The sequence below is a fragment of the Triturus cristatus genome, chromosome 2_2, assembly GCF_964204655.1.
Source record: "Triturus cristatus chromosome 2_2, aTriCri1.1, whole genome shotgun sequence".
Taxonomy (NCBI): Eukaryota; Metazoa; Chordata; class Amphibia; order Caudata; family Salamandridae; genus Triturus; species Triturus cristatus.
This window is the reverse complement of record NC_140582.1, coordinates 488609771-488635135: the sequence shown is the minus strand read 5'-3', so window position 1 is coordinate 488635135 and position 25365 is coordinate 488609771.

Sequence of the window (25365 nt, the reverse complement as noted above, 5' to 3'; positions counted from 1 at the left end):
CTCTGCAGATATTTTAGAAGGAAATTTACTCAGAGCCATCTCCGCGATTCAAGCTCAAACGCACTTTTGGAAGACTCTTCCATTAAGTGTCATGGGCCGCATAACACTAACGAAGATGGTTATATTGCCAAAACTGTTATATTATTTTTCAAACATCCCGGTCAACGTTCTGGCCGCGATATTTCGCGAACTGGAACAATTAATCCGATATTTCATCTGGAATAAGGGTAGGCCACGGATAGCACTATGGAAATTATGTGCTCCCACCAGCAAAGGCTGCCTCAAATATAGAGCTGTACAACCTGGCGGCGCAGCTGCAGTGGACAACAAGATGGCTAGCAGGCATAGGACTAGAAGACACAGCAACCATGCAGCAGCCATGGTCCCAAACTCAGATTCATCATTTATTTCATCCTATCGCTCGACTCCCACGCCCCTCTCAAAATCATTCACAACTGGCACACAAATGCTACAAGAGAAGTTTATACCTCACCAGGGGGGTGATCCCCTATGTCCCGTCCCTACCACTCACGGGAACGCCTAGAGGAGGAACAGGCACTTCGGACAAGGTGCTTAGATGTTGGCACGAGGCAGGACTAGATACGCTAAGTGACTTATTTACTGACGGCACCCTGCTATCTTTGGAGACACTGACAGCAGAATACGACCTACCAGCGGGGCAATCTCTTCTCCACCGTTCTATTCTGAGGTCACTTGGAGAGACCTAACAACAGAACCAAAAAATGCACTTTTTACTGCAACATCTACACATAATGGGGCAAGGATCACACATAGTGCATTGGTTAGTAGAGGCACTGCTCACCCATACGTTAAAGCCCATGTCAGCTCTTCGGGAATGCTGGGAAGTGGACAGAGGACATCCTTGGATGGAGAAAGAATGAGATGCGATTCTGGCCAGCTCCACACACATACCGAGAAGCTTTAAATTTAAACTTATACAAACCTACATAACTCAGAGGGCATACCTCTCACCTGACAAAATAAACAGATACTTTAACATTGCCACTTCGGCATGCCCGCAATGCCAACAGGTGGACGCAGATCTCCTGCATATGCTATGGTCCTGCACTTCTCTCCACATCTACTGGCACACAATCCACAGAACACTCACAAATTGCACTGATGAGTCACTGTCATATACATGGGAAGTCTGTATCCTAGGCTTATACCCTAGAATGAAAAAATACAAAATCACCGCTAGATTCAGGGACCTAGATCTGATTGTCGCGAAGCGCCTCATAACAAAAAGATGGAAACACACAGCCCCTCCAGTCGTGGACGATTGGAAAAAGTCTCTCTCGGTGTTGGCACAAGCAGAGAGCACAACATTGCACAAGGAAGAAACAGCTGGGCTACGCAAATACCCAATAGCACAATACTGGGACACGATCCTCATTGAATTCAAACATGGCAATGGGGAAGACAGTGATACTTCCTCACAGGACGTTCATGAAGGTGATGAGGCCGCTCAGACATAGACGCACAACATCTCCAAAGCTAGAACCAGTTTTGAGTCCCCTCTGGCACATTATCTACACTCATGTAATGAATACAATACCTTCGCCCTTTACCTAATACCTGCTGTACTGTGCCCCTAGTTGCGTAGAAGAACCTCCGACTCGCCCCGGCGGGCCAACAGTCATCCATGCCCACGTCACAGACTCCCTGACCCAGTTGTAATAAGTTAAGGACAACACTTTTTATTAGTTAATTTAAGTTCCAAACACAAACAGATATATCTTGCTTGTATTCCTAATTGTCCAGATGATTGAACATACATGGGAGTGACCCCTCGTGGTCCATGTATTTTCCCATTTTTTTTTTTTTACAGGATAGGAGGCACAGTGTTGCATATAACTACCGGGACCACAAACATGTTTTGTATGCTTTGTACAAATATGAGCTACAGGGGCATTCTCATTCAGGACCTACAACGTGTTATGAGACATAATGGTCGCCAAGTACAACTGAGTACCTTATTATGATGTATGATCACCGACCCTGGAATGTTTGGACCAAAAAAATTGTACCGGAAACTTATACCTTGTGATTTCAAACGTACCACCGGAAAGTGTATGTAATTTTGTGACTCCAAATGACCCATGTATCACTGTAATACAATATAATAACCAAAGTCATCAAAATGAAAAAATGCAATAAAGATATTAAAAAAATGCAGATTGTTCACGTAGGGCTGAAGATGAAGTGTGGGTCTATACTGACGGAAGACCAATAATGCCAGACAGCATGTTGTCACAAATGGCTAGAATGTACCATGGTCTAACACATGTAGGAATAGATGCAATGGTTAGGTTATTCAGACAGACATGGTACAACCCTAAATTCAGGATCATTGCAGAGAGTCTTTGCCAAAGATGTATAACTTGCCAGCAGCAAAATTCAGGGAGAAAGACTGCTGTCAGTTGGGGACTAATTGGAAAGGCAGCAGGTCCATTTATTAGACTGCAGGCCAATTTTATTGAACTGCCTCAATGGAATTGATTAAAATATGTGTTGGTGGTGGTTTGTCTGCTCCTTTGTTGGGTGGAAGCTTACCCAACAAGACGAAATGATAGCCTAACTGTTGCTAAATTGCTGTTGAGAGAGATGATTCCACGATTTGGATTTCCAGTATCTTTACAAAATGATAGAGGTACACATTTTAACAATAAAATAATTTGGATGTTTTGTGCAGCATTGCAAATTGAGCAAAAATTACATTGTGCCTATCGACCAGAATATATGATGTTATCCCGCAAGTCAACACCACGCATACCATCACAACACATTTTTAACAACGCAAGTGCTGTTACGACGCGTTTCAATCACAACGCATACTTTTACAATGAATATGCATTTACCACGCATGCCAATACAACGCAAAGGCATGCTTGGTAAAGGCATATACTCTGTAAAAGTGGTTAAGGCAAGTAAGTATATATCTATTTTATATATTTATATATGTATATATATGTAGTACTGCAATGCGGCTTGGATTCGGATCGCTCAGCAGCGGGTGCGAGTGTTGGGCCAAGCCAGCGGCCAAGAGTCAATTTTACAGCAAATGACACTCGCACTCAGGAACCTTGCAGATATTTTATTCTTTAACAGAGTACCCTTCTGTTACACCAACGCGTTTCAGCCCTGTCGGCCTTGTTCACGGTAGGTGACACCATATCCTGTTGCAATTTAAAGCATTTCCTGTGCAACAAAATACCCCCCATGGACTTCTGGGAGCTGTAGTTTTTACATTTTGTGAGTTTTTTTTTTTTAACATAAATAAAGTTTCATGGTGAACACCAGGTAACAGAAAAAATCAATTAATTCAATTTCCCGAAGCACCAATAAAGCATTGGGACAGTTGTCAATTATTACAACAATTGATTGAATAAGAGTAGATTCCCCAACGTAAACTGAGTAAGTAGTACTACTCGAGGATTGGTATTTTCAATGTATACAGCCTGAATGTTCCGGTTCTGTAGTAGCCTAAATCTAGAACATACACAGTGGCAACATTTTAACAATTTCACCACAAATTTCTTCAATGAACCGGCATTAGTGGCCAGTTACGATTCCCTCAGTATACTTCAAATTTTTTAAAGTTATGCAGAAATCTACTAAATCAATGAATGTTTGCACAAAAATAGGGAAAGGAATTTGCAAAGATGGGTACGTAAACTACACACCCTAGTGGTGCAATCCTACTAGAGGTGTACATAAAGTTCCTCGTCCAAGTTCATCCCTCTCGGGTGTTTAGTTCGAAGTCGAATGATGTATTTTGATTCAAGTTGTCTCAATTTTTTCTGACGGTCGCCCAGTCTCTCATTGGTTTCGATAGAATCAATTGCAAAGAATGACATATTCATCCAATTACCCTGCTGGCATGCTAGCATGTGTTTTGCGGTAGCATAGGAAAGGTCTTTGTTTTTGACCGCTCTGACATGTTCCAAAATGCGTTTTTTTAGCATGCAGATAGTGCTACCTATGTAGAGGATCCCACAGTCGCATTGAATTGCATAGATGACAAATTTGGTGGTACAAGTTATTTTATGTTTGATGTAAATAGTTTTGCCTTCTGGGTCAGTAAGTGTCTTCATGTTTTTCCCAATTTTGCAGGCTTTGCAACTGTTGCATTTTCTAAACCCTACTTGTTGCTGCGTGAGCCAGTTGGATTGCATGGGTTTGATGCCTTGGAAGTGACTCTTGGTAGTAAGGTCTCGAATGGATTGGACCTTTTTATATGCAATTGATGGTTGATTTCCGATAATCGGCATCAAGTCTTGATCCTGTTGTAAAATCGACCAGTACTTTTGTATGATTTGTCGAATTTTATATGATTCTTTGCTGTACGTGAGTATCAACCGAGGGGCCGATTGATGTTCGGTGATTGATTGATCCGATTCTGAGTGTTTCTTGACCAGAATGTCTGTTCTACTCTTGGTTTGAACTCGTTTCATACATTGATCTAAGTCTCTTCTCCTGTAGCCACGCTTTTGAAGTCTCTTGGTACATTCAGAAATTTTATCCCTCGCATCAGCTTCTTTTGAACAGTTTCTTTTCATGCGGATAAACTCGCCATACGGAATGCTTCTGAGTAGAGCTTTAGGATGAAAGCTATCTGCATGTAGGATACTATTAGTGGCTGTTTGCTTCCTGAATAAAGTTGTCTCAATTTGATCATTTTCAATGTAAACAGATATATCAAGGAAGTCTATTCTATGTATATATATGTATATATGTGTGTGTGTGTGTGTATATATATATATATATATATATATAATATATATATTTTCACTGAAAAAAACCATAGGTTTCAGGGGCGTTCTAGTTAGCTGGACTTTTCACTCGTACAAAACCATTGAAATTCCCCCGTTATAGTTAGTTCAGCTAACTATAACTCGCGCGCCCGCAATGCACTGCTGATGATGTCACATATTACATCACTCATGACATGGTCAGTGACATCACTCATGACATCACTGATGACATCTCAAATGACATCACTGATGACATCACTGATGACAACATCCAGTGAATGTGTGTTTTTCTGAAAATTACATATGTTTTATATATGTATATCAAGGTCGATGGAAGAATAAATGGTTATATAAGTGTCTAAATGGATGATTTGTTTTTGAAAAATTGATTGTATAACTGACTGATTAAGTGTATCTTAGTGAATACATGGCTTAGTGAGTAATGTTTAAATATGTAAATATCTGTATCAGTCTCTCACTTTGTGTATACGTGGCTGCATGGGTTCGTGAGTAGCTACATGAGTGTCTATATAGGTTATTAGTTGTTTTTTTGAGTATCAGTATGAGTGTCTGTATGGTTCGGTGGGGGGTATTACGTAGTGCATAGGTGCATGAATGAGTGACTCACTGTTTGTATGTGTTGAAGTCAGCATGTGTGCAGGACTGTATGGGTGGATGAGTGTGTGAATGGGTGTGTTAGTGAGTGAATGACTGTCTCAATAGTGTCTTTATGAGTAACTACATATGTTTTAAACTAGTATATGTGACGATTGGTGTATATAAGTGAGTATATGTGAGAGTGAGAGATTGGAAGAGTTCCTGTATGAATACGTATGTGTTTCTATAAGTGATTGTTTAAAAGACTAAGTATGTGTAAGTTTCTGTAGAAGTAAGTGTGGTGGTGTGTGTATAACTGTATATGCAAGTAAATAGATGTTTGATTGTTTATTAGCATGAGTGACTATGTGTGTGAGTAACTCTATGGATGATTGGCATTGTGTAACAGGATGTATAGGTGTATGAGTACATATGATGAGTGAGTACATGTATGAGTGACTGTATAGGACTGTTCGTGAATGAGTGGATGTGTATTTGGATCTTAGAATTACTGAATAGGTTGTTGTAACTGGTATTGGTATGTCCATTGTTTCGAAAATTTTAGTTTCTATTTTTGAATGTGTGTATCAAAGGTTATATTAGGGGGAGAGGAGGTCTGACACTCTATCACAAGGAAGATGTCATCAGTGATGTCATCAGTGATGTCATTTGAGAGGTCATCAGTGATGTCATGAGTGATGTCACTGACCATGTCATGAGTGATGTAATATGTGACGTCATCAGCAGTGCATTGCGGGCGCACGAGTTATAGTTAGCTGAACTAACTATAGCGGGGGAATTTCAATGGTTTTGTACGAGTGAAAAGTCCAGCTAACTATAATGCCCCTGAAACCTATGGTTTTTTCAGTGAATTTCTAAGGTTTTTTAAATGCTAATTCCTAACTATAACGTGCCTGAAACCTATTGTTTTTTCAGTGAATTTCAAAGGTTTTTTAAATGCTAATTTCTAACTATGCCTATAGAGATAGGACATGTGAAGAAAGAAGAAAAAACGCACAGAAAGAAAAAAAAGAAATGCAGAAAGAAGCAACAGAAGTCCTCAAAGACGAAGAAAAGTGTAGGAAGAAGGATAACGTGCAGAAAGAACAAACAGAAGGGCAGAAAGAAGCCTTGTTGCAAAATCATCCTGTACCCTCAACTTTTTCAGACGGATACTGGTGGTAACTGAGTCTGGCTAACCAGTCCTAGAGCCAGTGCTATGTTAAAAGACACTCAGAATACAGTGAAAACACCTACATACACTAGGGAACACTATGCGTAGGGGTCCCCCTGTGATTAGCATGACCTCCTCTGTAAGCCCCTAGTATATAATAGAGCAGGGGATTAAAACTGCCTCTTAAAACGCGCCACAGGGCGTGTTTGCACACGTCACCTCAGGCCCCGTCCCCTCCCTTCTCCACTGTGTAAACACGCCCTGTGGCCGTTTTAAGTTGGGAGATTAAGTCCCCTTGAATCCTGAGGGTCCCTAGGGTCCAACTAGACCACTAGGTACCTCCAGTAATCGCCACAGAGCTGCGTTGCAGAGAGATGTCAAAAGGGGCATGGCCTAGACCACCTCTCTGCAACGCAGCACAGTGGCGCTTACTGGAAGCACCTGGTGGGCTAGTTGGCCCCCAGGGTCCCTCAGGATTGAAGGGGAATTATTTCCCCAACTTAAAATGCGCCACAGGGCGTGTTTGCACACGTTAACTCAGGCCCCGTCCCCTCCCTTCACCACTGTGTAAACACGCCCTGTGGCCGTATTTAGTTGGGAGATTAAGTTCATTTGAATCCTGAGGGTCCCTAGGGTCCAACTACCGCACTAGGTACCTCCAGTAAGCGCCACAGAGCTGCGTTGCAGAGAGGTGTAAAAAGTGGCACGGCCTGGACCACCTCTCTGTAACGCAGCTCAGTGGCGCTTACTGGAAGCACCTGGTGGGCTAGTTAGCCCCCAGGGGCCCTCAGGATTGAAGGGGAATTATTTCCCCAACTTAAAACGCGCCATAGGGAGTGTTTGCACATGTCACCTCAGGCCCCGTCCCCTCCCTTCCCCACTGTGTAAACACACCCCGTGGCCGTTTTAAGTTGGGAGATTAAGTCCCCTTGAATCTTGAGGGTCCTTAGGGGCAAAATAGCCCACTAGGTACATCCTGTAAGCGCCATTGCAGAGAGATGTAAAAAGGGGCACAGCCTGCACCACCTCTCTGCAACGCAGAGCAGTGGCGCTTAATGGAAGCACCTGGTGGGCTAATTGGCCCCCATGGTCCCTAGGGTCAAACTAGCCCACTAGGTACCTCCAGTAAGCGCCACAGATCTGCGTTGCATAGAGGTGTAAAAAGGTGCGTGGCCTCAGAACACCTGTCTGCAACGCAGCTCACTGGCGCATATTGGAGATACCTATTGGCCTAGTTGGCCCTCAGGGACCCTCAGTATTGAAGGGGAATTAATTCCCCAACTTACAACTGGCCAGGGGGTGTATTTGCAGAGTGCTGCAAGGAGGGGGCGTGGCCTCTGGCGCGATGCCGGTCTTTTATTTATTTTATTTTTTTAAGAAGGAGGGCTGTGTGGCCCCCCTTCTTTTTGTAATTTATTGGCCCTGGGGACCCCATCCCCCAGGGCCTGCACCGTAATTCAGGCCTCCTCAGGCCACTTATGGCCCCGGGGACCCCATTCCCCGGGGCCGACCTTTGTTTTTTATTATTTAAAAAAAAATATATATTTATAGAAACACCTAGGACATGCTGGACAAACCGTATGTACCTATCACCATGACGATTTGCGTGATATTCATTAAAAGGCGACTATGCATACAATGAATCCACGTGGAATGTATTTACACCACTAGGGAAGCTCTGACGTGTCTGACGCCCTACCGTGCCTAATCCTGGCACCACCGCCGGTGGGTACTCTCCAAGTAGACACCCTTGTCGTTTATTTATACAAACATGGGTAGCTATTGACGGGCACATTTAATACATACGCACACCAAGCCATTCAAAGTGGATTCGACAAAAATTCAACCAAACTATGCAAGAAACCCCCCTCACGGTTAATAAAACACACATCCACCGCTGGATGTGTAATACTTTTTATTTTACTCTCTGGAAAGGAGATGAACCTCACTTGAGAGTCACAGCATGCTCCTGGCTGAGCCCAATGCTGCGTTACACCCACCAGTGCCCGCCGAATGCCACACACCTCTGTGTTGTATTCCACCAGGTAGTGCGTATGCTATGACACGCCCTAGCCCATGTGCACTGTAACACCACCCCGTGAATATGTCATGCCACACTTGCCTTCGCACGGGTTATATTGCCCCATCTAACATGCCTTCCTCGATGCCCATGTTATAACGCACAGCGCTATGCCATACATATTACAATCTGGGATCCATATCTTTGTCACAGTGCATATGCAACGTTACACTCCCCAGCACATATTTTATATTACAACTTTAGAGACTAGTTAGGTTACACAACACTGCCCTGTGCATATTACACTCCAAGGCGCATATCGCACAGCACACGCTAGTGCCTGTGCTATCTCGCGCTCTCCAATGAATCTGTCATTGTGCACAATGTATTGCATATTATATTTCACGCCCCAGTTCATCTTATATCACACTTTTTGGTGCATAGTTTATACCATATACTATATCTAGTTTTCATTTTCAATCGTGCTCTCAGGACTATGCTCTATATAACACTGCGTCCACCTACCCTTTTCATGGGCATTACATTTTGCGATGGGGGGTGGAGGGTCAGGGGTGTTTCTGCCAAGTGAGCCCATAGTCACAGTCACAAACGTCCTCTTCTTCCTGAATAAAAGTGAGATTATGCCGCATACTTGTTCATATTTTAAGTAGTTCGCACAGACACACATTTTAAAAACAATTAAGTTCCTAATACCCACCTTCTCTGAACAATTAGCTTGCTGCCCTATCCACCTCCTCCCTATCCTCTGTTGTCTGAATCCATGGACTAGCCTCCTCCCTCCTGCCATGCATGGTCTGATGTGCTGCCACTGCCCTCCATTTAGCATGATGTACTAGTCCACTCCTCCTGCCCTCCATTGCCCAATTCTATGGCCCATCATTGACCTCCTGCTTAGCCTCTGTGCTTAGCTTGCTGCCCCTGTTCTCCTTCCCCCTGCCCTCCGTTGTCTTTGAGCATGCCCCTGCACCATCCTTTTTGCCAACCATGTTCCATGGACCTGCCACTCCTATCTACTCTGAGTGTTCTGTTGAGCTGCCACTCCCCTCCCACCTGCCTAGCATTGTCAGATGACTGTAACCTGTCCCTGCCACCTCCACCCTGCCTGTCCACATGCCATGCCCCTATCCCCTTCCTCCTGTCCTCCATGGTCCATTTTACTGCCACACCCTTCTGCCCTCCCTGGTCTGTTGTGCTGCAACTGCTCCTCCTGCCTGCTCCACGCGGTCTGTTGTGAGGCCCCTTCCCCTGAACTCTCTTGTCTGTGCCCAGGTCCTGACCCTCCCTTCTATCCTCTATGGTCCTTTGTGCATGCCCCTGCACCCTGCTTCTTGCCCATCATAGCCATTGTGCTGCCACTGACCCTCCTGCTTGCAATGCATGGTCTTCTGTGCTGCTATGACCCCTCCCACCTTCCCTGTGTGGTCAGCTAGCTGCCCCTGACCCCCACCCACCTTCCCTCCATGGTCTGTGTGTATGCCATCATAGTCTCACTGTTGCTCTCCATGGTGTGTCTTGTTTCAGTGCCCATCCTACCTGACCTCCATGGTCATCTTGCTGCTCCTGCCCTGCCCCTTACCCCCAGCCCTCTGTTTCCATGTGCAGAACCCTATTCCCTCCCTCCTGGCTTGTCTGTTCCATTGTAATGCTCCTGATCCGTCCCTCCTGCCCTTTATGGTCTGTTATGCTGCAGCTTTCTCTCCTGTCTGTCCATTATGGTCAGCTAGCTACCATTGCCTCTTTCCCCTCTGTTCTCTGTTGTCCATGTGCATGGTCCTGTCCCCTCCCTATTGCTTTCTATGGATTGTTGTGCTGCACTCCCGTCCCGAATGCCCTGTGTGGTGTATTGTGCTGCTGCAAACCCTGATGCCTGCCCTGTAGGGTCAGTTTGGTGCACCTCTCCATGTCCCTCCTGTCCTCTGTTATCCGAGTCCATGTCCCTACCCCAATTCCTCCTGCCTACCATGATCCAATGTACCATACTTGCGAACATTTTGAACTTGGTAAGAGGGAGATTTTGAAAAAAAACTGGAGTATTGATTTTCCCCTTTGAGTTACATTGAAAAAGAGGAGATTGTAGACAGGAGACAGATCAAATAAAGCCCATTTGAGCTTAAAAACATTGGACGTTTCCTGGCTGAAACGGGTCTGTTGGCATGTATGGTTGTACTACCACTGCCCCTTCCTTCTGCCCACAATGGTCTATTATATTGCCACAGCCTCTCTTGCCAGTCCTGTATGGTTGGTTTGTTGCCCCTGCCCCCCTTTCCATTGCCCTCCATAGTCTGTTGTGCTGCCACTGCCCTTCCTGCCAGCCCAGCGTGGTCAAATTGTTGCCTCTGCACTCTCCTGCCTGCCTTCAATTTTCAGAGTCCGTGCCCCTGGCTTCTGCCTCTCAACAGTATCCCAATGAACAACTAGATTGCTAACATTCTATATTTATTACAAAAGTGTGGAACGCCTGACGTCATCTTGATGTAATCAAAACTGTAATACCTAGAGCATTTCCTTTAGAAATTACATATATGAGAGGGTCTTATTTGCATCAAAATTATGGTTAGTGCTCTAAAAAACTAAAATGAGGACATATTTTCTGAGTTTTCAAATAGCGACAAAGAACTTTTAAATTATTTGTAATCTTTATGTTTTTTTATCCAGTTGACCACTTGATTAAATGTTGCACTTAGGGGAGAGGATGTGGTGTTACTTCCAGAGCTGAAGACTTTGCAACTGGGGAACCAGGTTGGAGTTTCTGCTTCAGCTCAACATTCTGTGATTCTGGTCAAATCACTTAATCTCCCCATGTCTACAACCAAAATGAATTTGATCTTGTGTGATGTAACCAATGCTCATGTAAAGCACCTCAATAATGTTTTGCACACTTCTGTCATTGGGCTACACGTGGGCTACATCTGGGTGATATTTGTGCTGCATTTGGGCTCTTGTCTCTGGTGGCCATCTTGGGAGATTTATTTGTTATGAAGTTTCCAAATTTCCTCATTTACTGCAGTCTCCTCAGTAGGAAATGCTTTCAGTTTATTACTTTGATTCCATCAAGAAGGTATTCAGATATGTCACACATTTGCCATAAATTCTGAATGTTAGCACTCTAGTTGCTCATTAGATCACTGTAGTAGAGCTGCTGCTCACCAGGGAAGTCTGCTGCTGGTATTCCAAGTGCATGTTTCAGTCTGCATGTCAGAATTTGTTTTATGAAATAGAAGAGGATTTAAGAAGTCAAAATGTGCCCTAATTTTTCTTTCTGCAGCACTAATCATTATTTCTATGGCAAAATGAACCCCTTCATTTTGTTCCATTGTAAATTAAATGTTTTAAGTGTTACCACTTTATTCCAATCAAGATGGCTTCAGGTGTGCCATACTTTTGTCATAAGTAAGACTGTTAGCGCTCTAGTTGTTCGTTAGAACACTCTGGAACATTCTGTCATTGGGCTAACCTTGGGCTACATCTAGGTGATATTTGGGCTACATTTGGGCTGTTTTGTCTCTGGTGGCCATTTTGGGAGACTTATTTGTTATGAAGTTTCCTAATTTCCTCATTTACTACAGTCTCCTCAGTAGGTAATACTTTCAGTTTTTTACTTTGATTCCATCAAGAAGGCATTCAGATGTGTCACACATTTGCCATAAATTCTGAATGTTAGCACTCTAGTTGCTCATTAGATCACTGTAGTAAAGCTACTGCTCACCAGGGAAGTCTGCTGCTGGTATTGAAAGTGCATGTTTCAGTCTGCATGTCAGAATGTTTTAATGAAATAGAAGAGGATTTGAGAAGTCACTCAAAATGTGCCCTAATTTTTCTTTCTGCAGCACTAATCATACTTTCTATGGCAAAATGAACCCCCTCATTTTGTTCCTTTTTAAATTAAATGTTTTAAGAGTTACCACTTTATTTCAATCAAGATGGCTTCAGGTGTGCAATTGGTTTGTCATAAGTAGGACTGTTAGCGCTCTAGTTGTTCTTTAGAACACTCTGGGAAGCTGCAGTAGAACACAAAGGAATCAACTGACAGTCTCTGCCCTTGTTGGATGTACATATTTTACTGAGAATGTCAGACTTCATTCTCACATGCCTGAGAAAGATAATGTGAATTTACAGAAAATATGCTCTCAGTTTAGCTTATAGATCACCTTCCAAACCTCTGTGGGAAAAGCATGAGAAAATAGTTTTCTCTCAAACATGATTCATGATATCACAGCAGAAGGCTTTTTCACATGGTAAAATCACCTTAGAACACACCACAATTCCTAAAATGAGTATGGTACCATCAACAAATGATTTATAATGTAACTAAAGTCTTAAACCTTCTATTAACTGCAATGCTTTTTAATGAGGTGCTATCATGTATATTGGTCCCAAGATGGCTGCCAACCCGTCTTGGATGAAGTACTGACAGCCAATCAGATCTCACGATAAGATGTGTGGTTAGGCTCCGCCCAGATATATCTATCTTTTTAACTCTAATTTTCTCAGGAACTACTGAACGGATTTACACCATTTAAGCAAAAGGCACGAGTCTGAACCGAGGACTACCTCTTTGCCAAATTTGGTGTAATTCCGTTCAGCAGTTCGGGCTGTAGCTGCGTCAACAGGTCCTATGGGAAAATGCATGGGGAAAACGCGTTTTGGATCCCCCCTTTTTTCTCGGCCCCCGCTTGACGAATCACCGTGAAAGTTTCAGGATAGTAGCGGACCGGAGCTGGTCAAAAGTTTGGAAAAGTTTGCAAAGATTCGTCAATCGGCGCCAACGTTATACCAAATAGAATGTAGCGGATTTCCAATGGAAAATAGGTCCTAACTATAACTACCTACTGGCGACTGCCAGTAGGTAATATATAAAATATATATATATTTTTTTAAATACCCCCTAAAACCCCAAAATTACCATTTGTATCCCAATAACTATACACCCACAAAACTCTTAAATTACCCTTACCACCCCAATACCCATACCCCCTAAACTCTTAAATTACCCTTGGCACCCTAAAACTACCCCGAACCCTAAAATTACACCTACACCTCGAAACCCAAACTCACCCTGAACCCTAAAATTACCCTTGTCACCCCAAAACTCAAACCCGCCCTGAACCCTAAAATTACCCCTGCACCCCAAAACCTAAACCCACCCTGAACCTTAAAAATACCCCACACCCCTAAACCGAAACCCACCCTGAACTCTAAAAATACCCCTGCAACCCAAAACCTAAACCCACCCCAAACCCTGAAATTAACCTGGGCACCCCAAAACCCAAACAAGCCTTGAACCCTAAAATTACCCTGGTCACCCCAAACCCACCCTGAACCCTAAATATACCCCTGCACCCCAAAACCCAAACAAATCTTGAACCCTAAAATTACCCTGCTCACCCCAAAATTACCCTGCTCACCCCAAAACCCAAACCCACCCTGAACCCTAAAATTATCCCTGCACCCCAAAACCTAAACCCACCCTGAATCCTAAAAATACCCCTGCACCTCAAAACCCAAATCCACACTGAACCCTAAAAATACCCCTGCACCCCAAAACCCAAACCCACCCTGAAAATGACCCTGGGCACACCAAAACCCAAACAAGCCCTGAACTCTAAAATTACCCTGGTCACCCCAAAACCTAAACCCACCCTGAACCCTAAAAATACCCCTGCACCCCACAACCTAAATATACCCTGAACCCTAAAATTACCCTGCTCACCCCAAAACCCAAACCCACCCTGAACCCTAAAATTACCCCAGCATCCCAAAACCTAAGCCCACCCTGAAACCTAAAAATACCCCTGCTCCCCAAAACCCAAATCCACCCTGAACCCTAAAATACCCCTGCACCCCAAAACCCAAACCCTTCTCGAACCCTGAAATTACCCTGGGCACCCCAAAACCCAAACAAACCCTGAACCCTTAAAATATCCCTGCACCTCAAAACCCAAACCCACCCTGAAATTACCTTGGCCACCCCAAAACCCAAACAAACCCTGAACCCTAAAATTACCCCTGCACCCTAAAACCTAAACCCACCCTGAATGTTAAAAATACCCCTGTGCCCCAAAACCCCAAACCACCCTGAACCCTAAAGTTATCCCTGCACCCCAAACCCACCATGGACCCTAAACATACCCCTGCACCCCAAAACCCAAACCCACCCTGAACAGTAAAGTTACCCTGCTCACCCCAAAAACCACACTTAGGGCCTCATGTAGGTAGCATACCAGTTACCACTTCTTAAATACCGAACGTTACCGAATCGGTATTTAAGAAGTGGTAACTCGTATGTAGGTAATGTGTCGGTAATTTTTACCGAATCGTTAACATTCGGTAATTACCGAATCGGTATTTACCGATTCGGTAATGAGGCATACCTTCCCATTGAGGGGAAGGTATGCCTCATTACCGAATCGGTAAATACCGATTCGGTAATGGGGAGAACATGCAAGGGTGGCAGGGTGTCACATTGACACCCTGTTGCACCCCTGTTTCGGCCATGTGTGCACATGTGGCACACATACATGCCCTAAGGGCATGTATGTCTGCCACATGTGCACACTTCTAAGCGCTTTTAAATGCTTTTCCTCATCCATACATTATTTACCACCAACTATTAGTTGGTGGTAAATACCGACTCATAACAACACCCACACACTCCCCCTACATCTCATTTCTGGATTCGGAATTTACCGAATCGGTAAAATTACCGATTCGGTAATTATACCGATTCGGTAAATTCCGAATCCAGAAATTGTCCCCCTACATACCAAAAGCCAAAATACCGGTCGGTAACGGTATAATTACCGAAAATCGGCCGTTACCGACCGGTATTTGGCGACCTACATGAGGCCCCATATGTTAAAATTACCCTGGGCACCCCAAAACCCAAATCCACACTGAAGCTAAAATTACCCTTAACATCCCAAAACCCATTCAAACCCTGAACCCTAAAATTAGCCTGGTCACCCCAAAACACAAACTTACCCTAAAATTACCCCTGCACCCCAAAACCCAAACCCACCCTAAACCCTAAAATTACCCTGGGCACCCCAAAACCCAAAGAAACCCTGAACCTTAAAATTAAACTTTGCACCCCAAAACATATACCCCTACACACCAAAACCAAAACCCTATACATACCTTATACTTACTTGTAAAATACATATGCATTTACCATTCATGCCTTTACAATGAAATTTGTTGTAAAAGCATGCGTGGTAAATGCATGTGCATTGTAATGCCAGGCGTTGTAATGGCATTGCGGAGTAATGGTAGTTGCGTTGTGATGGAATGTGGGGAATAGTAGTCGTTGTAATAATTTCCTTGTAATGGGTGTTTACCGTGTTGTAACAGATAAACAGTACAATTAAATCAAGAGTTTCAAAAGTGTGTGCATCCACAGCATTAAAATGGCCAGATGCTTTACCCTTAGTTCTGATGAGTTTGAGAAGTGTCCCTGATAAAAAGACTGGATTATCACCCCATGAAGTCATTATGGGCAGAGCAATGAAACAGCCAATAGTTCCAGCAAATCAACTGATGAATATAACTGATGATCTAAGGCTCGATAATTGTAAAGTATTGGCTGATGTGGTGCATTCTCTGTTTCTTCAGGTTGTAGAAGTTGCAACCACAACACAGCAAGAACAAGCGCACAACCTAAGCCCTGGATAGTGAAGAAACACATGAGATAGTTGTGTTTGGAACCACGTTGGCATGGGCTATACCAAGTGATACTGGTGACAACAAAAGCATTTAAGTGTGGTGGCTTACCTAACTGGATCCATGAAAGTCCCAAGTCCACTTGACAGAACAGAAACAAATAAAATTGATCAAGGAAGAAGAAGAGAAAGTGATCAAAGAAATCAAGAACAGACTGAAAGTCAAAGAAAGTCTGAACAGAATCGAGTAAAGTGGGCACCAGCTACTGGGTCTTGTGAGACTGTTGTGAATGCAATGCAGAAAAGAGCTTGATTCAAGAGCAAGAACAAACCAGGGGGCATATTAACAAGGGCCATATCTCTGCTTTTTTGGCTTTAAAAGCCAAAAAAGCAGAGATAATAATATCGCCCTATTACCAATGTGGTACTAACCTGCATTAGCGCATGTTAGCAGCCGTATTCCACACGCCTCGCATTGCATCTCTAATGAGATGCAAAGTAGGCGTTCCCTGCCAAAACTAACAGGAAAATATCGCTAACTGTCCTTCGCCGTATTTGCAAGACGGCCCAGGACACACGTAGCGTTACAAAAAGCCGCGTTAACCGTGGTTATCGCCAGGAATTAACGTCTAAGAAAATCCTGACTTGTCTATATGTTACATGGGAGGTGGATTGTACGGCTCAATCCACAACTCCCTATTAACAAGGATTCCCCTTACGCTGCCGGTGTAACCCATATTTCGCTGCTATCGCTGGATTTTTGATCGCCATGGAGATATGCGTTGATAACGCGATATCTCGGCGATTGAATCCAGCAATAGCTGGCGTTGTGCAAAGTCGCGCTAAGCAGGAAATGCGATAATTATCGCATTTCCTTGATATTATGCCCCCAGAAAAGAAGAAAGAAAGGAATCAAACAAAAGAAGTTTTGAGTCAAGTCTTGAATCTGGTGACTCTGCGCAAGTGAAAAAGGCAAGAAAAGGAGATATATGGCCAAAAGGAGTGAAAATACTGAAAAACACTTTAAATAAGAAGGTTCCAAATACAATAATCGAAGCATTAAGCCAATCAGAACAAAGTGACTCAGAAGAAGATACAGTTCGGAGAACAAAAAGAGCAAAAGTTCCGAACAAGAAGTACACAGCACCCAAATGGACATATGTGGTGGCTGAGACAGTTGAACCTACAGATTATAGTGAAGAAAGGACTGTTGTAGAATCAAGCCACAGAAACAGTTAAGAGCCACCTTAAATGAACTGTGTTAAAAAATTAGGGTGCAGAAGATAGAAAAAGCTGTTCTGAAAAGTGCAGAAAATTAAGCTGGAACTCAGCTAAAGGCTATAGAGAAAAGATAGAGAAAAAATAAGTGAGAAGCGAGAAGGCTGAAGAGGTGCTTGGATACACATACTTTTTATGCATAATTATTTGTTTTTTTAGTTGTTTTATTTTTTTATTTTTCTTTAGTTCTTAATATCAAGAGACTGGATATCAAAATCAAGGTTTTAAACGTAGATGTATTAATGCTTGCTTTATAAGTATTTTACTAATGATGTTTGTTTGGTTAACACTAACACTAAAATAGATGTGGAAGATCATAAAGAAGATCCACAGACTAACATTACGATATTAACCAGTGATAATTTACATCAAGATAGCTCTATTAATGATTTATTAATGATTTTTCGTTAAATATTTTTACCAAGTTGTTGTATGAGTATGTGGATACTATGGATACAAAAGATTGTTATGTGTGCATGCAATTTCCGTTGTCTGTGTCTGAAGGGGTGACCTATCATCACCTGCCTTTAACCTATGGAATCTCATGTAATGTACTGACAATTTTGTTCTATGAAAAAGGCAGTTTGCAGTATTTTTATTCAAATTATGATTTTGTTTTTTCTGAAATACCTATTAGAAAGAATATGAATATGGTGAGTAGTGCGAAAAATGCAGAATATTTTGGGGAATTTTTCCATACTACTAAAACAATAGATAATGTGTATGCACATCGTAATACCCTAACCTATAGTTTGTGTCAGGAGGAGATTGAATTCATTAATGTAGTGGAAGATAGTAGACAAAGTTTATCAAGTAAAAGGCTACCGAGCAAAAGTCCCATATGTCTCCTTAGGCTTTTAGTGAAGGAAATTACAAAAAGGGTGAGACATATGCTGCAATGACCCTGGATTGGCATCATAGGGGAAAGCTTTGCTTATTAAGACAGAAAACAGAGTATAATAACTATTTCATTGGTTCTAGTGAATGTGACCATACTTTCCTGATTATAGGGGGTTGGGGAATAAAAGGTGGTACGGATCCTGTTTTTCCTGAGAAATATTTTGTGTGTGGTAAGAATGCCTATTATAGGTTACCCGCACGTTGGTATGGGTGTTGTTATATGGGAGTAGTTTTCTCTAAAATCTATCATGTGGATACAAGTCATGGAACCAATGGACTAATTGGAAATGAAAGGGGAATTAGTGCTGCGGAAATTGTGGTTGATATTTTTGGAGCATTGAAACCTTCAGTTGGAGTAATATTGAATTTGCATAAAATTAGAAAATTGTCCACAGTAGTTGATTGTTTCTCAATAGACACTACTGATGGGTTCTAAATGATTGATACTGAAAGGGTGGCTATGAGATCTATGGTTTTACAGAATTGGCTTGCTCTTGATGTATTATTGGCAAAAAAGGGCAGAGTCTGTCCTGTTTTGAAAATCCAACAGTGTTGGACATATATCCCTGACAAAAGTAAGAACCTAGACGGATATATTACTAATATTACGCATTAACGGGAAGATTTAACTGAGCTGCAGGTTGCAGTGCTTGGGAGAAACTTGGGAAGGGTTTCTCTTCAGTGAGTAACTGGTTTTCAGCTTTTGGTAATAGTTTGCTAGGGAAAATACTAACACAAATAATTGCTATTGCTACTGGAATATTAACACTGGTATTTATATATGTGTTGTAAGTGCAAAAAAAAACCATTAGAGACCAAATGAAGAGCGAGAAAGAGAGAAGAAATAGAGTTGCAAGATAGAATAGGAAATTACTATGAAATAGTACAAGACATAGATGGGGTTAGTTTGAAACAGAAGAAAACTACTGCTTTCTAGGTAGTATCATATGATGACAATCTGATTTTAGTTTTTTTTATGATGACTTAAGTCACCATCAAAGGGAAGGTTGGTGGAGCAGGGTCTTTTGCGAAATAAAACCTGCTTGGCTCAAACTTCTCATTGTGTAGATTATTAACAAAGTTTTGTGAAAATGAACAGTTAAAAATTAAAAATGGGGAGAACATGAAATTGCGCAAATGCATGCTGGAAAGAGATTAGTATTTCCAGTGCTTTTCTAGTAGGCCGCAAATGTGAATGATTAATGCAAAAATAGCAGCCAAAAAGAAAAAAAATTATAGAAGCCATGAGTTTTAAAAGAGAAATTTTTCCTTTGCACTAACTGTCCAACACTGTGTACATAACGTGTAGAGAAAAGCAAAGCATTAATAATGAAGTTTTGATGAGATATGATAATTACTTGTGTATATTTTTTTCCTAGATAAAAAGCACACTTTACTGTTCTGCAGACAAGGCCTCTAAAGTCTTTTTAGGTTTAATTTGCTTTCTAAAACGTAGGCTGCAAAGAAATGTATTTTGTCCTTTGGGAGTTCCTGACGATGGCCATGGTCTTTGCCGACCGGAGAAAGTATTCTTGTGGCCAATCATGCTGAAAGTTTTGATATAAATGCTACTGAGTGCCATTTGCAAGCTGTGGAACAGATTATTGGAGTTTCCTCTGCTGAAGAACGATGGCGACGGTTTCCTAAAGACAAAGGAACTGTTGAGAGTCAGGTATACTGGAAGTAGAGTGATCAGCCACCCCCTGGCCTAGTCCAATCAAAATCGTGTATTTTCGTGTTTTGATACATGGGCGGCTAGATCTTTAGTGAATAAGGGTATAATTACTAGTGTTAGAATAATTAGGCAGGATTGGAGAGAGACTTTGACTTTGCGAGAGGAGAGGGCTGTGTTGCTGTTTTCCTTACTTAACTGGCTGGCTGTTGTTCTGCTGATCTTGAGTCTTTAGCTTTGCTCCTCATACCTTCGTGAGGGTGCCCAGCTTACTTTTCTGGCCGGAGAGTGGCTCTTCTGACTATTAGCATTTTGTGCTATAGTTATTCTTAGGTTTGTATGATATTCTGAATTTGCTTTTATCTAATTTGCAAATGCTCTTTTGTCTCTTCACCTATCCACTCAGTCATGGCTCATTGAGAGATGTTATTATGAATTACTGTATTGATGTTTCTCTTGTGTGATGATGTATGATTCAAGCTGTATTATACTTGATGAGCATTCACAATTTCTTAAAATTAGATAAAAGCAAGGTGATAAGTAACCAGAGTTTTTCATTATTAATGTCATTTTATTATAGTGTTTGAATTATTTCCCTTATTTTGGTCCTCATAAGGTTAGGATTCTGTCTATCCTGTGCCAATCCATGACTCCTCTAAAAGGTCCATTGGAGAGGGAGGACCACATAAATATTATGAATATTAGTGACCTGTTTGGTATCATTGTTTTAAATTGCCCAGCGGAAGGGACTGATAGGTGTTGAAATTGGTTTCTGATGGTAAAATTTGGCTAAGCCCCTTTCAGCTGCATCATCATATTCGGCTCTATGGCGATAGTCAATTCTTCCACCTTTGATTGAGAACTGACATATTTACCGGCCTATTGGTTCACCATGACTTCAACAGTATCCTTTTTAGATGTATACAGAACATCCAAACACCCGGCCCAACAGAACTCCACAATGTTTACGTTATTTGCATTCAGACCCCCTCTCTCAATTTGATTTACTATTTTCCAGAACCTATTTAAATTTTTAGCTTTACCTTCATATGTAGTTTCACCCCAAAATTGTCTTCATATAGTTTCTTTGCTTCCCAGAGTTCCTATTTGTATTAAATTTTTGCCAATCTTAAGTTTCTTATTATTTAGTCATTTATCGGATTCGTCCTTAATCTTCTTAGTCCCTGCTTTAGCATCCATTTGCTTTGCATTACTGCTGTTGTATACCATTTTCTAGTGGTACTTTCTGAGCAATTTTGAAATGCTCTGTGTGACTGCGTGTTGGGGAATTTGGCTACAAGTGTCTCTGCAAAATATTTCCAGCCTTGTGGCAGATTCTTCTCATTATGTTCCCCGAAATTAAGGAGTTCCATATTTGACAACTGTATAGCCAGAATTGAATACACATTCCATTTAAATCTCTCATGATTCTCCTTGTAAGCTGACGCCATTTGGCTAGAACATTATGATAGTTAACTCAATGGAGTGGTGTCAGGGAACTCTTGCAGATCGAAGTGCTATTGCAAAGTTCCAAATATGATTCCAGGCAGCCATCTTGGCTATAATGTAATTTATAATACATTTTGCGGTAGTCATTTTATGAATCCAGGCGGGGGTCGATCTGCCGTTGTCCAGCCATTAAGAGCTCTTAAGCCAGCTTGAGTTATTTCCATTAATAAATCTTCTCTAATCTTATCACACCATTTAGGGTGTGGAGCAATTTGTAATGGTATGTTGTAAGCAAAATCTTGCTCATTAACTTGATCATCAAAACATGGTTTGCTAAACAGGTTCATATGAAAGTCACCAGTTAGCCTAATAGGCGATCTACTCTGATCTTGTTTCAACTCCATTAGGAGTGAACCTATAATTCCCACAGTCTTACGCTTCTCCTTGTACAATGGATGAACATAGATATTAGCTTTTACCATTGAAAAGTGATGTTCCTCTGTCAAACTAGCAGTTTTAACTACTAATAGCCACAGATCTTTAGTATGCAGCTGAGTACATACAATGTCAATATCGGTGCAAATGTTAGTCCTTGATTTGTTCCATGTCACTATTTTGTCTGGGGTTCTATACCAAAGCATAAGGAGTTTATATTGGGTTTTCCTCATCTTAACACTCTAGGCCAAGTTTTTTGCTGTCATACAACCTATCCCATTCCTTCTGTGTTATGGGTTTCCCAATCTCTCACTCTTACGTCTTTCTCCGTATGTTATGTCCTCTGATGGTGTGCCGAATAGTTGTTTGTGTAAATCTGATGTTTTTGTCATGCATCTCATCTTTTAGCCATTTTTCAAAATTCCTGGCATGAGGCTTCACATTTAATCAATGAGAGTAGCACAAAGTGCCTCTCTTGCATGTCGGAAAATCCTTCAGTCTCTGGAAGGTTATATTGCCCTTTGAGATCCTCAAATGGCTTTATCTGTCCATTCTCAGAGAGTGAGCCCACCATGACACATCTGTTCTCGTTAGACTTCTGGAATTTTTGTTTATTTTAGCTGTAATGATTTCTGAGTTAGAGCAGATATGCATGAATGGAGAAGAAAAAGATATGAATCCACAGCGCTCAATCCCATTTTTAAATTGATAACATCACTCTGATAATAGGTGAAGACTACAATGTGCAACTTCACTGTGCTTATCGGAGCCAAGGAATTTGCCAGGAGGGATGCTGGCTATGAGTTTCTGGAATGTCTAGCTTTAAAAGGGCCTCAGGAACTGGCATATGAGAGAGGGGAAGGTGGAGAACCCAAAAGTGAAGCCTTGTGGTGGGATGTGACCAGCGTGTGGCAGTTCTGATAAGAAAACAAGGACTGCTCTCCCATGACACTTGCAAACGTGGTGGCCATCTTAGGTGTGATTTACTATTTAAACCATACCCCTTCACTACTCATCGCTTGTTACTTGAGCTACTTACCAAAGCAGCAGCATCCTGGATTCTTGTGTCGTCGGTTGGGGGTTCTGTCATCCTGATTCCAACTGGAGGTCTCATGTTCAGCTCTTTTCTTAATCATTGATGGCAATCTGAAAAACAAAAAAGAAAAGAACATCAACAAAGCCGCAAACCATCTGCTCATCAAAGTACAGTAATGCATGAGCATGCCGCAAAGACAAGAACTTAGGTATAGTCAGGACTCAGGGCTCCAGACCCAAATATTCTGAAAGACCTATATTGAAAAGAATGCAAAGACATAAGACGCAGTAATATATTAGGTTTTAAACATTGCATTGGTAAGTCAATAGATTATTTCAAGTGCAGAGACCATTGGTTATTCTGGTACTCTTAGATTTAGTGGACAAGGAATACAAAGGTCAAGAGACTGTTGTTGTAATTAATGTTTGATTGTAATGCATTATAAAGGGAAACTAGAGGGGTAAAGCAAGGAATGATAAGGTGCGTGTGTATGTGTATACTGATTAAATCAAGTGTTGGACATGTAGTAATGCTCTTATGCAATGTTTCATATGTATGCAATACAATCCAAGAGTATACAACAACTATTTTACCATCAGTGGGAAAGAGGAAATATCATGGTGAAAGGAATGAGGATAGCTAATTTGGACACATTTTGTGAAAGGTTGCGAAAGAGGGTCATATGCATTAGCTAGCTTACTTCTTTTCTATATCTAGCTGAACTAAAGAGTCCTTGTAACCCAAACACAGACAATACAATACCAGTGATTAGGAACAATCATAGGGACAAAGCAAGTCTAACAATGCCTAAGACAATCCTCAACTGGAATTCTTTCTCTTTTCATCCCAGCCCCCCTTTCCCTTAGTGGACTAGCATGATCTCAGGCCCAGAGTGCCAAAAAGAGGCAGGGAGCGTTTGGTGGTGGATTAAAAAGTAATGAGGTTGAATCAAGACTACACGGCCTTGGCATTCGGTAAGCCAACATTCTGTAGCACCGACGGCGGGCTTCTGAGTAAAACCTTTGGCCTGATACTTATTTTGTTGACAAATTAAGCACTATAGCATACTGATCTTCCTTGGGAGATTGGGAGATTGGTGAAAGGGCCTTGCAACCAGACTATCACAAGTTAAATATAGATTGCTTGTAGACTAAACTCATTGAGTCAAAATCATCGGAAAGGTGTAGCTTGAGGATTTTTTTTGTGACTTGGAAGCTATTAAATGTAATGTGTTAAAAACACTAATTCTTACAAATCATACCTTGATTGCCACATTATTCACGATCGTAACATCAATGCCTTCTTAATGAGACTGGTGGTCATATGAGAAAAGAAACACTACAGACATTGCTACATGTGTTGATTTTCACAGACCAAGCTATATAACCCCTTTTAAGGTTCAAATCCTAAGAAGTTATGGGGACATTCTGAAGGCTTACCTAGGAATGCATTTCATCCATTGCCTACCATTAGGTTTGTCTTTTGTCACTCACATTTGTTTGCTTTCTATTTGCTGGCTTTAAATGTTTTAGCCCTTCTAGGATCTCTTTTTCTCTCATAGCCTGTTTACAACCTATCTGATTGGCTCCTTCTATTCTTCCACGAGTATTAGTTTTTTAGGAACTCTTCTTTTTGTGAAGCACGCCATGAGAATGCATGCGTTTTCCAGATGTCTCCCTTTTAGGCTTTTCACCGCCCTCCTCCCAAACTTCATGTTGCTCTCAAGCACTATGTATTTCTTTGCAACCCTGCGTCCCATGTTACTGTTTATTTGTATAGCATCAACACAGGCCTGAAAAATGTGACTTTAATTAGTTATGAAAATGGCAGCATTTTATGAAGATTAGGTTTAAGGTGTATTCGAAAATGATGTCCAGGATCGAAACCATTTGAGATAACACTACAGTCCTGAACAGATCACATACATTGGGGCCCACTGATGCATTGTTTGAATCCATTTGTAGGATGGATTCATGCCTTGCAGATAGTGCAAGCTCCCCCTCCATCTTCTCCTGTTACTTCCCTTCTCTTCCAAACGTGTAATGTAAGATCTGATCTTATCAAGCCCACAAGGCAGATGTGGTTGCAGATGTTGCCCTGTATTATGCCTGCTCCAGAACTCCGATTTCTGCATCTTCTGAAGACACTATTTTAAGAGCCACCAACACACAGAATTTCGTTACAATAAGTTTGTAAAGCTGCTCAGCAAATATGTGCTTTTATTTTACTGTGAGTAAGGTGCCTTACACATGTGTAGATGCCCCACTAATCACCAATGTTGCCAACCCTTTTGTATGCGGCTTAAGCTTTCTAGTTACCCCCTGTCCATCCTGCTGTGTGATGCACA